Source organism: Sapajus apella, unplaced genomic scaffold (genome assembly GCF_009761245.1).
Source record: "Sapajus apella isolate SASKATOON/1434 unplaced genomic scaffold, GSC_monkey_1.0 scaffold4, whole genome shotgun sequence".
In the NCBI taxonomy this organism is placed as follows: Eukaryota; Metazoa; Chordata; class Mammalia; order Primates; family Cebidae; genus Sapajus; species Sapajus apella.
In genome coordinates this window covers 56,472,954-56,483,550 of record NW_022436944.1, presented here as the reverse complement: position 1 = coordinate 56,483,550, position 10,597 = coordinate 56,472,954, and the positions used below count along the sequence as shown (strand labels likewise).

The following is a 10,597-nucleotide window of genomic DNA, read 5'->3' as shown; positions in this document are numbered from 1 at the left end:
AATAAATAAATAAATAATGGAGAAAATTTGTTACCATGGTCACCAGTTTCATCTGGTCTCTATTACCATCCTATTACTGTCCTTCCCGCTTGTCCTTTACTCTTCAGCCTTCTTACTGCTCCTCAAACATGGCAAGCACATTTTTGTTTTAGGGCCTTTGCAATTGCTGTTCCTTTGCTTGAAATGCTCTTTCCCCAGGTATTTACACAGCTGGCTTCTCTTTCTTTAGATCACCTCATTAGTTCTGACTCTTCCAAGTATTAAGTTGAACCATATGATCCTAATGTCACACAACTGATTGAACCACACGAACCTAATGTCATTCTCAGGTCAAAAATTACTTTTAAAAATCAGTAATTTCGGCCAGGCGCGGTGGCTCACGCCTGTAATCCCAGCACTTTGGGAGGCCAAGGCGAGCGGAACATGAGGTCAAGAGATCAAGACCATCCTGGCCAACATGGTGAAACCCTGTCTCTACTAAAAAAAATACAAAAATTAGCTGGGCGTGGTGGTGTGCTCCTATAGTCCCAGCTACTAGGGAGGTTGAGGCAGAATTGCTTGAACCCAGGAGGCAGAGATTGCAGTGCACCAAGATTGTGCCACTATACTACAGCCTGGTGCCTGGTGACAGAGCAAGACTGTCTCAAAAAAAAAAAAAATCAGTAATTTCATAGGGTTCAGGCTAATAAAATAGCAACTCCACCCTACCCTTTCATTCTCACCCTGTTCAAATATTCTTACAGCACTATTATCTCTCATATTATTTGTATACTGTGTGTAAGATGCTCACAGATAGGGAATTTGTTGTCCACTGCCGTGTCCTCTGTGTGCGGAATAGGATTTGGTCCATAGGAGGCCCTCAGGATGCATTTATTTAAAGAATGAGTAGCCATAAGGCCTTGAATGATGGACCCTCAGCTCTTCAGACTCATCTCACATTCTCTCATTTCAGTCCCTGGGACTCTGTTGGTTCCATCATGAAGCCCACATACGCTCTTTCTTGCTTTCCCCCACTTTCTGCATGTAGTTTATACTCTAAGGCACTTTTTTTTTTTTGAGATGGAGTCTCATTCTGTCGCCAGACTGGATTGCAGTGGTGCGATCAGAGCTCACTGCAACCTCCACCTCCAGGGTTCAACCGATTCTCCTGCCTGAAGCACTTTTAAGTGTCGGCTTGAAACACCTCTTCCCAGGAGAGGGCATTTCTGACATGTCAGCTTAAGTCAAGTCCCAATGTTTTTATGCCCTCATGGCAGCACATACTTACCTTCTGTAATACCTGTTAGATTGTAAAGGTACTTTTGTGAGATTGTCTCCCTTACCAGTTTCATGAGAAAAAGAAAACAGCTTTGTTTTTGCTTCCTGTCTGATGCCTAGCATTTGCAAATTACCTGGCACATAGTGAGAGCTTAATAGTCATTAAAATATATGTATCAACAGAAACTCTGGAATTCTAGCTCCTTAAGGGCAGAAATTCTGTTTTGCCTCTGTGTTAAGTACCTAATTGGGTGCCTGATACATGCCAGATAAATGTTTGTTAAATAAGCTATACAATGAAGGACGTTTTATTACTCATTTATAGTAAGTATATAATACAGAAAAACCATTACTTTATCATCAGTGATTAGGCATTCATAATCACTAGCGGAGTAAAGGGTGAGTGCCCTGGGTAGGAGAATCCACGTAGAACCAGAATTAGCCATAAGTGAGATTTTTGCATCGTAACCAACAAACCACAGCATTCTTTTTTTTTTTTTTTGAGATAGGATCTTGCTCTGTCGCCCAGGCTGGCTTGCAGTGGTGTAGTCATGGCTCACTGCAGCCTTGACCTCCAGGACTCAAGTGATCCACCCACCTAAGCCTCTGGAGGAGCTGGGACTATAGATGTGCACCACTACAATCTGCTATTTTTTTTTTTTTTTTTTTTTGGAGACAGGGTTTTTCTCTGTCACCCAGGCTGGAGGGCAGTAGCACGATCACATCTTATTGTAACCTTGACCTCCTGGGCCCAAGGAATTCTCCCACCTTAGTCTCCCAAGTAGCTGAGACCACAGGCACATGCCACCATGCCCAGCTAATTTTTTGTAGAGACAAGGTTTCACCATGTTCCCCAGGCTAGTCTTGAACTCCTGAGCTTATGCAATTCACCTGCCTTAGAGTCCCAAAATAGTGAGACTACAGGTGTGAGCCATTATGCCTGACCTAGACACACTTTACTAATAAAAATATTAGGCTTTCAAAAGTGGTATCAAAACATTTATTTCTTGGCCTCATCAATAAAAACTGTGAAGAATTTGTTATGAAAGGAACAAAAATGTACACATCATACTACCTCATCCCCCAAACTGTACAAACAATTGCAAAATTTTCCTTCATCTATTGATACAACCCCAGAGAAGTCAGTCCTCACAGACCTGGAGGAATTCCCATGTCAGAATATTCCAAAAAGATATAGGAACACATATTCTTGGCAGAAAAAATCACTTAATGTGAAGGGAAAGATTGCCCATGAAATAATTCATGGTGATGCATTTAGTAGGGCCAGAGAGAGTTCAAATTTTGGCTCTTCCAGCTACTAGTTTTGCTACCATAGATATATCACAATCTCTCTGAACCTCAATGTCTTTGTTACTAAAGTGGGTATAATAACACCCATATCTCAGGCAGGGCGTGGTGGCTCAAGCCTGTAATCCCAGCACTTAGGAAGGCCGAGGCCAGTGGATCAATGAGGTCAGGAGTTCAAAACCAGCCTGACCAACATGGTGAAACCCCATCTTTAAAAAAAAAAAAAAACCTCATATCTCAAGGTTAGTCCTAATACTGGAAGAGATATTTAAATTCCTAGCACAATGTTGTGTAAATAGAAAGTGATCAGTAAGTCTTAGCTTCCTCTCAGTCCCAGTTTTCCGGGAAACACAATACAAAATATTTCTGCTGGTTTGCATAAATCAAAACAAGTGGCAAAGGAGTAAAATTAAAAGGGCAAGAGAATCTAATGTATTATCTAGACAACTTTTTTATTAATTGTGCAGTTAATATTTAATACGTATTGGGTTTGTTGGTATTATTCAGGTACTGCATCTGAATAGATCCCTCTCCCTTTATTTTGTCTTTAACAAATTTGGCAAAAGACGTCATTAATCATTTTATTCAGATCATAACATGCCAACGTAAAAATCACAGTTTTAATGTTTACTCATGGCTCTGAGAAAAATAGGGACATAGAAACAGTGAAAGGTTAAAGCATTTGTCTTTCAAGGCTGATAGGTATAATGCCGTGTCTCTAGAAATTCTCTCATTAGTACCACAACGCCAGACCCCATAACATAACCTGTAAGAGTGATCAAGCCTTCTGAAATTGCAGGGGAAGTGGACAGCACAGAAACACCCCTTACGAGGCTTCAGAGACAGACACTCAACATGGACCTAGGGCTTATTGAGAGGGTTCTGAAATCTGCAGTCCCTGTATGTAAAGTCCTGTTTAGGTGTATTTCACGCCTTTTTTGGTCAGGAGGTTCCTCAACTATCACTTCCTCCTGGAGGTCTTCTCTAGCCATTCTACTATCCAGCCAAAGAGGCCTCGCTCACAAAATCTTTTTCATCATTCTGTTTCCTGCAAAGCCTTACTACACCTGTGATTACCTTGTTTATTAGCTTCAGTCCGTCCGTTCCATTCGAAGCTTTCCAAACGCACGACTCTGGTCCTCCCCTAGTGCCTTGAACCTGGTGGGTCTCGATGGACACTTCCGGAACAAATGACGAGCCCGTGTCTTTCAGATTTTTAGCAGACTCCATAGTCCTCCCTCCATCCCGCTCCCCCACCCCGCCCCACACCTCTCGGGCAAGCGTTCTTCACCAGAAATAATTTTAAGGTCACGCGTTTTCATTTTTGAGATAAGGCTTTGGCATTTCGACCGCACCCACCGTCCCTCCCTCCCAAACTCGTTTGCTAACACAGCTACTCCCACACCCAGCAGGCCGCAGGGTTTGGAGGCAACCAGGGCAGGGGCAGCCTTGAACCGGCACACGTATCAGTTCACATTCCCGGCACTGGTACTGGCTCGGAGAGACAGCGCAGGAACCGTGGGACCTGAGAAGCCGCCCCGCCAAGGCCGCCTCAGGCCTCCGCCTCACCGGCAGCCGGGCGCCGCCCTCCCTCCAGCTTGGCCCTAAAGGCTCGCAATGGCGGAACAGGGAGGCACGAGCATGGCCGCTTGGGTAACTTCACCCGGCGGCCCAGGGCGCAGCTCGCCGTGTGACAGCCTCGGGTACTTTGCCCAGCGGGGCGCGCGCCCTGCCCGCGGTAGCGCCGCTCCCTGGCAGTCGCGGCCACAACTGCTTCCGGGTGAGCGGGTCGTCGACCCCGTGGCCCCGCCCATCCTTCGCCTCCTTAGTCGGCCGCTCAGGTTGCGGCTCCTCCCGGGGCCGGTTCCCGCTGTCTCCGCCGCGGCGCGGAGGGCACATCGGCGTGACTGACTGGCGGGCTGCCGGAGCCGAGAGCCGCCGCGTCCATCCCCGCCCGCCTTGCCGGGGACCCGGGAGTGAGTCGTCAAGCCGCGCCCTTCGCCCCTCGCCCCAGCGGGCGCAGGGCGGGCGAGCAGCGCTTCGGCCCTTCCTGGACAGCGACGCAGTCACAGCCGGCGCCCAAACACAGGTGAGGGCCGCTCCTGCCGCCGGCCCGGTGGGAGCGGGGGGTTGGGGCCTCCTTCCCGGCCTGCGAGTCCCGTGGGATCCGCGCCGCCTCTGACCTCGGCTGGGGGCCGGGCTTCCCTGGGGACTGGCCGGCCCCCGGCGGGCTCGCGGGCTGGGGTCGCCCCCTGCCTGCGGCGTTCTCAGGCATCCAGCCTGATTTCTAACGCTCCCCCTTCTTCCGCGCTGGGGAAAGGTACGTGTTACTCCCACTGTCCGAGAAATCAAATTGGGCAGCTGTCCCTCCGTTTCGGGTGCTCAAGGCCCCTTCTCTTCCTCCCCAGACGCCACACTGCGGTTCTGTCCCGGGACGAGCACCCCAGGGAACGGTGTCGGGACGGTGTGGGGCGTAACATTTTTGGGGGAATTTTACTCCTTCCTCCTTGAGCCTAGTTGGAGCGCAGGTTTCACAGGCGCTTGCTGGGTTAATGCTTGACTAATATGAGGCGTTATTGACACCTAGATTGTTAAGTTATGGAGCTCCAGTCAGCCCTGCCTGTGGGCTACCAGCAGGATGCAGGAGGACCTAAGGAAACCCACTTTTTCTTTCTTAGAGGGAAAACGTTCAAGTCTTTGCTTTACTTTTTCCACCGTGGGAGATACAAATACAGGCTGCTGAGACATGGCTAGCTAGATAAATACTGCATCCTAAACTTTAACTGTTAGTAGCTGGTTTTCTTTGAGCTTCCATTTAATGATTCAGCGTTTCTACTATAAACAAAAAAATTGTAGATTGGGTTGACTGACTAAAAATGATACGTAAGGATAATAGTGGCTCTTAATTTTTTTATGTTGTCATAATGGGAAGAGAATGTGGGTGCAGTAATGGAACAAGAGAGAGGGAGAGCAGGGTATGGCTGGATAACTTCTTAATCAGTGTTTAAAATAGCATTTTTTCAAGATAACATTTTCATTTGGGGATAAATCTGCGTGAAAAAGTGCAATTATTGGAGAATGCTGTGTTGCAAATAGAGTTAGTTGGCAGGGACTCCAAGGTTGTTGTGGTTTGAATATCTTGCAGTACTAACCCTATTTAACCAACGTCATGCTCTGTTTAACAGATACAGAGATAATGACCGAGTATTAGAATATACTCATGTAGAATAAGAATTTCGGAAAGTGTGATTCATTTCGAAGTTAGGTCACTCTGTGAATCATTGCTATGAATCTGAAAAGTGAAATAGAGGAAAGCTAAGCTCGTGTCTGCCTAATAAGCTGGTATTCTTTAGTCATTTTATAGGAAGTGTGGTGTTATGTTTTGTTAGGTCTGTTGCTTCATATTTATCATCATGAAGAATGGTAATGAAATAAAAGTTGAAGTATTTGCAGAACGCTCGAGTTTAGAATAGTTTGTTAGTTTTTAAGTGATTGCTGATTTTACTGCCCCTCCCCTTTTTTTTTTTTTTGCCAGATGTGGGAAGATAAATGAAGGGGTCTAGAAGTAAATGTCAGTGGAAAGGAGAGCTACCATCACTAAGGTATGAAAATGTTCACTGAAAGAATTTGCACTATGCAACATAGCCTTTTGAGTGGAAAGCATCACCTATTTTTGTGATTCTGTCTTTTAAAATGTAGAATGAAACTACGCTAAGTTCTTATTTGAGTTCTGTTCTAGAAGAAAGTGTGTATTGAAGTTGTGATTGGAATGGATTCACTTTAAACTAGAAATAACTTTTTATTGCTGAAATGTAATTTGATCATTTTTCACTTTAAAAATGTTAAGTAAAATAAGGTTGAAATCAGAGAATTATCTTGATACCCTTAGCCTTGTTTTTTCTTTTCCTTCTCTTGGAGTTCACCTGCTTTTCACTTTGATTTTCCTTTGTAAAGAACTTTAGCTAGTGGTAAAATAATGCCAAGTCGGTCCTGTTGGTCTAGCTTACTAAATTCCTTTACTTTTTTCACTAAATTTTGCTGTCTTTTTTTACTTTGGCTATCCAGTGTATTCAGAGTGTTCCCTAATGTTGCTTTTGACTTTTGTCCAGCTAACAGTGACTTAAGAGTTTCAGTTCCCTGTGAACAGAGATTCCCTTTTGGAAAATCCCTTGTGGAAATTACTATAACTGACAGTCTTTATAGGTAAATAAGCAAGGGAAACCTTCCTACATCAGGATTTAAGTATCTCCATAACAAAAAGACAAGGTGATATGGAGAATATATTTGGCAAAGTATCTGTGCCTCTCAAAACAAAAACAAGTCTTTATTAGAAATGAATTTAGCAAGAGGGAGGGAACAATTTCTTGCAGAACTCTTTGTGGATTGTTTACCTTGTTCCTAGTGTGAGAAGGAACAGAGTTGATCATATATAGAAAAAAATAATTCTCGCAGTGTCCTGGGAATGTTGATGAGGATCATTCAAAAGGAAAGAAAATTCTTCTGTCTTTATCTTAGGATCATTATCCATTGCACCTGCAAAATAGAGGCTGTTTCTTAGCTTTTTACTTTTAAGTAGTTGCTTTCTATCTGGAAAATCTAAATGGAAAGATGGTCCCTTACCCAGGAAAGTGTACTACTTTATCCAGTTTGCAAATAAAGAATAGAATCTATGATCATCATTTAAACCCTAACTTTTGAAGGCCAAGGCAGAAGGAATGCTTGAGCCCAGGAGTTCAAGACCAGCCTGAGCAACATAGTGAGACCTTGTTTCTACAAAAAAAAAAATTAGCTGGTGGTCTGTGCCTGTAGTCCCAGCTGCTTGTGAGGCTGAGGTGGGAAGATCACTTGAGCTTGGGTGGTTGAGGCTGCTGTGAGCCCTGAAAGCACCACTGCTCTCCAGCCTGGGAGACAGGGTCTCACCCTGTCTCAAAAGTAAATTAAACTCAACTTTTTTTTTTTTGAGACGGAGTTTCACTCATGTTACCCAGGCTGGAGTGCAATGGTGTGATCTCGGCTCACCGCAACCTCCGCCTCCTGGGTTCAGGCAATTCTCCTGCCTCAGCCTCCTGAGTAGCTGGGATTACAGGCATGCACCACCATGCCCAGCTAATTTTTTGTATTTTTAGTAGAGACGGGGTTTCACCATGTTGACCAGGATGGTCTCGCTCTCTTGACCTCGTGATCCACCTGCCTCGGCCTCCCAAAGTGCTGGGATTACAGACTTGAGCCACCGCGCCCGGCCCAAAACTCAACTTTTAAAACTTCAGAAGGAGGGAGTTGAGCAAAACTTACCTTGTGAACTTTTTGGCTTATAATAAATTATTCTAGACTTCAGAGGAGTCAAACACTAGGCTAAAAACTGGGTTCATCATATGTTATACTTTTTAATTTGTTCTGTTATTTATTTTTATGGTGAGGTCAAGAAATAATTCCATTTCTTTTTTCTTTTTTAATAAGATAATTCCATTTCATAGGGAACATATGTATCCATTTGTTTTAGCCTAGTGGTAGGGAGAACAATAGATAAAAGTAGAGATGATTAAGGAGGGGGAAGAAATGGCATTATAGAAGGAGAATGCTTACTTCATAGGTTTAGTAGATGTTTATGGGACTTTAAAAAATTGATAAAACATTAAAAAATGTGGTATATGATGAAAAGAAAGTCTGCTTTCTACCACAAACTCTCACCCTTTCCTTACCCCCACCCCCAATCCAAGCAACCAGTGTTAATGGTTTTTTGTGTATCTCTTTCCAAATTTCTATCATATATACAATCACATATGTTTAGGAGAAATATACTGTCTTTCATTCTTTGACATATGACGATTTTTCTATATTTAGCACATATTTCTATCTCACTTTTTTTTTAAAAGACTGCAAGTCTTGCCTAGTGTAGATGAACCATAATTTATTCATTTTCCATTATTTATTTTACCGTTTTCTATTGACAGACATTTAGGTTGTTTTTAGCCTTCTATAAACACTGCTATAATGAACAATTCATATATAAGTCTTTGTGCTAGTTAATAATGTATGTAGAATGTATTTTCAAAGTGTGACTGTAAGATTGGGACTGAAGTTATGAAAAGATAAAACTATCTCAATCCTATATTGGGCTTTATTTATAATGGAATTTAACTTATTTCTTGGGCTTGTGGAAGGGGAAAGGAGCTCTTAATTACTATGTATTCTTTATGCATCGCTCCATTAAAAAATATTGCAAACGTATTTTATAAGGTACTTAAAAACACTTGAGTATCTGGTGGTTAATTTTATTCGTACTGGTAAAAGTAGAAATATTGTGGTTTGAAGACTGGTGCTGTCATGTAGAAAGCATTTATATTTGGTAATAGTTTTATAATAGGTTGATTGTTTCATAATTTTATGACCAGTATCAATTAAAAGCATTGTGTATAGTTTAACTTCTTGCCCCATATAAGTTGGCTACTATGTTATTAGTCAGGAAAGAAGTAAATAATCTACCTTCTCTCTTCTTTTATGTTCCACCTCCTACTCTATTTGTAATAAAATAAACCTCTGTGGAGTTTGAGATCCAAAAATCCTTTTGCAAACCAGGGTGCTATTGATGGATTACTTTCTCGAGACAGGAAGTAGGTACAGATTCAATCTTTATTCTGCAAAGTGTTTCTGAACAGAATAAAGGAGGCTTAAGTTTTACATTTTGATGTTATACAGGTTACTTGTGGCCAGGAGGAGATTCAGGATTCTTTTCCTTTTTGAAATGAGAGACACAGAGAAAAAAAATTACACGCCAAAGGGCTACAGTTTGTTGGAGTCGGACACTGCGAGTGGCAGCTTCCCTGGCTTGTACCCAGGGTCTATTTTGAGACCTTGTCAAAGCTTGCCTGACAGAACCTACCACATAACCATAATCTAGCCTGGTCTGCTGCACGTCAGGAAGGCCTGCGGTTTAGGATCAGTGGCAACCACAGAAGGGGGAGTTATAAAGGACATTTTGCCTTCAGAAGATTAAGGCTGTTTTGGGATGAACATCTACTTAGCCTGTATATCCTGTGATCCAAGTTTTTTGCTGCCATCTCCTCCTCCCCTACTTCTTCCTCTTATTGAGAAAAACTAAAGAGTAAAGGTTTTTTGGTTTTTTTGAGATAGGTCTTACTCTGATGCCAAGGCTGGAGTACAGTGGTAGATCACAGCTCACTGCATTTTCGACTCCCTGGGCTCAGGTTATTCTCCCACCTCAGCCTCTCAAGTAGCTGGGGCTGTATGTATGCACTACCACACAGGGCCCAATTTATGCCTTTTTTGTAGAGACGGAGTGTCCCCATGTTGCCCGCACTGGTCTTAAACTCCTGAGCTCATGTCGTCCTCCCACCTTGGCCTCCCAATGTGCTGAGATTACAAGCATGAGCCACTGCGCCTGGCCAGGAGGAAAGTTTTTAGAAAAATAATCCACAAGAAAGTTTTCAGAAAATGTGCCAGCATTGATGTTATCTTCTGGTTATATGAGAGTGTTTGCCAAGAATCAGTCAAACGTTTTACAACAGGGAAAAGGCATTATTGTTACTGGCATAGGGAGGCCCCCAGTTAAAACAGCAGTCCAGTTCAGAAACCCTTCATACTTGCCATTAGGGTCAAAAGGACTCTTGGAATAATGGACTGTTTTACAGGATGATTTTGAGTTCAAATAGATACATTAACTTCTTCCCAAATTCTCATTCTGTTTTTCCTGTGGTACTATAGAGTATCATGAAGTCATGTCTTTTTTTTTTTTTTTTTTTTTTAAAGACAGGGTTTCACCATGTTGGTCAGGCTGGTCTTGAACTCCTGACCTCAGGTGATCTGCCTGCCTTGGCCCCCAAAGTGCTTCGATTACAGGCATGAGCCACCATGCACAGCCATGAAGTCATGTCTTTAAACTCTTGGTTATTACCACGTGCTCTCTCCTAGCATAGTTGCCTCCTTGTATTATACGGTGTCTTACAAAAACCTTGATGTTTTTTATTCTTAGTGAACGAAACACTTGAGTTTAAAGTTCTTTTTTTTTTTTTTT

At 43.0% G+C, this 10,597-nt stretch overlaps 1 protein-coding gene across 28 annotated transcripts in view; it reads left to right on the top strand.

The window, feature by feature from the left end:
* The first annotated feature begins 4,358 nt into the window (after positions 1 to 4,358).
* Positions 4,359 to 10,597, top strand: part of LRRFIP2 (LRR binding FLII interacting protein 2) — a 131,647-nt gene continuing 125,408 nt past the window's right edge. For 20 of the 28 annotated variants that reach the window (XM_032270042.1, XM_032270010.1, XM_032270001.1 and 17 more), the window contains exons 1-2: positions 4,522 to 4,654; positions 6,101 to 6,167. The gene's annotated coding sequence lies outside the window, so the exon portion shown is untranslated. Of the gene's footprint in view, positions 4,655 to 4,759; positions 4,886 to 6,100; positions 6,168 to 10,597 lie in introns of those variants that run through there. The other 8 variants (XM_032270108.1, XM_032270090.1, XM_032270078.1 and 5 more) reach the window with 2 other exon arrangements.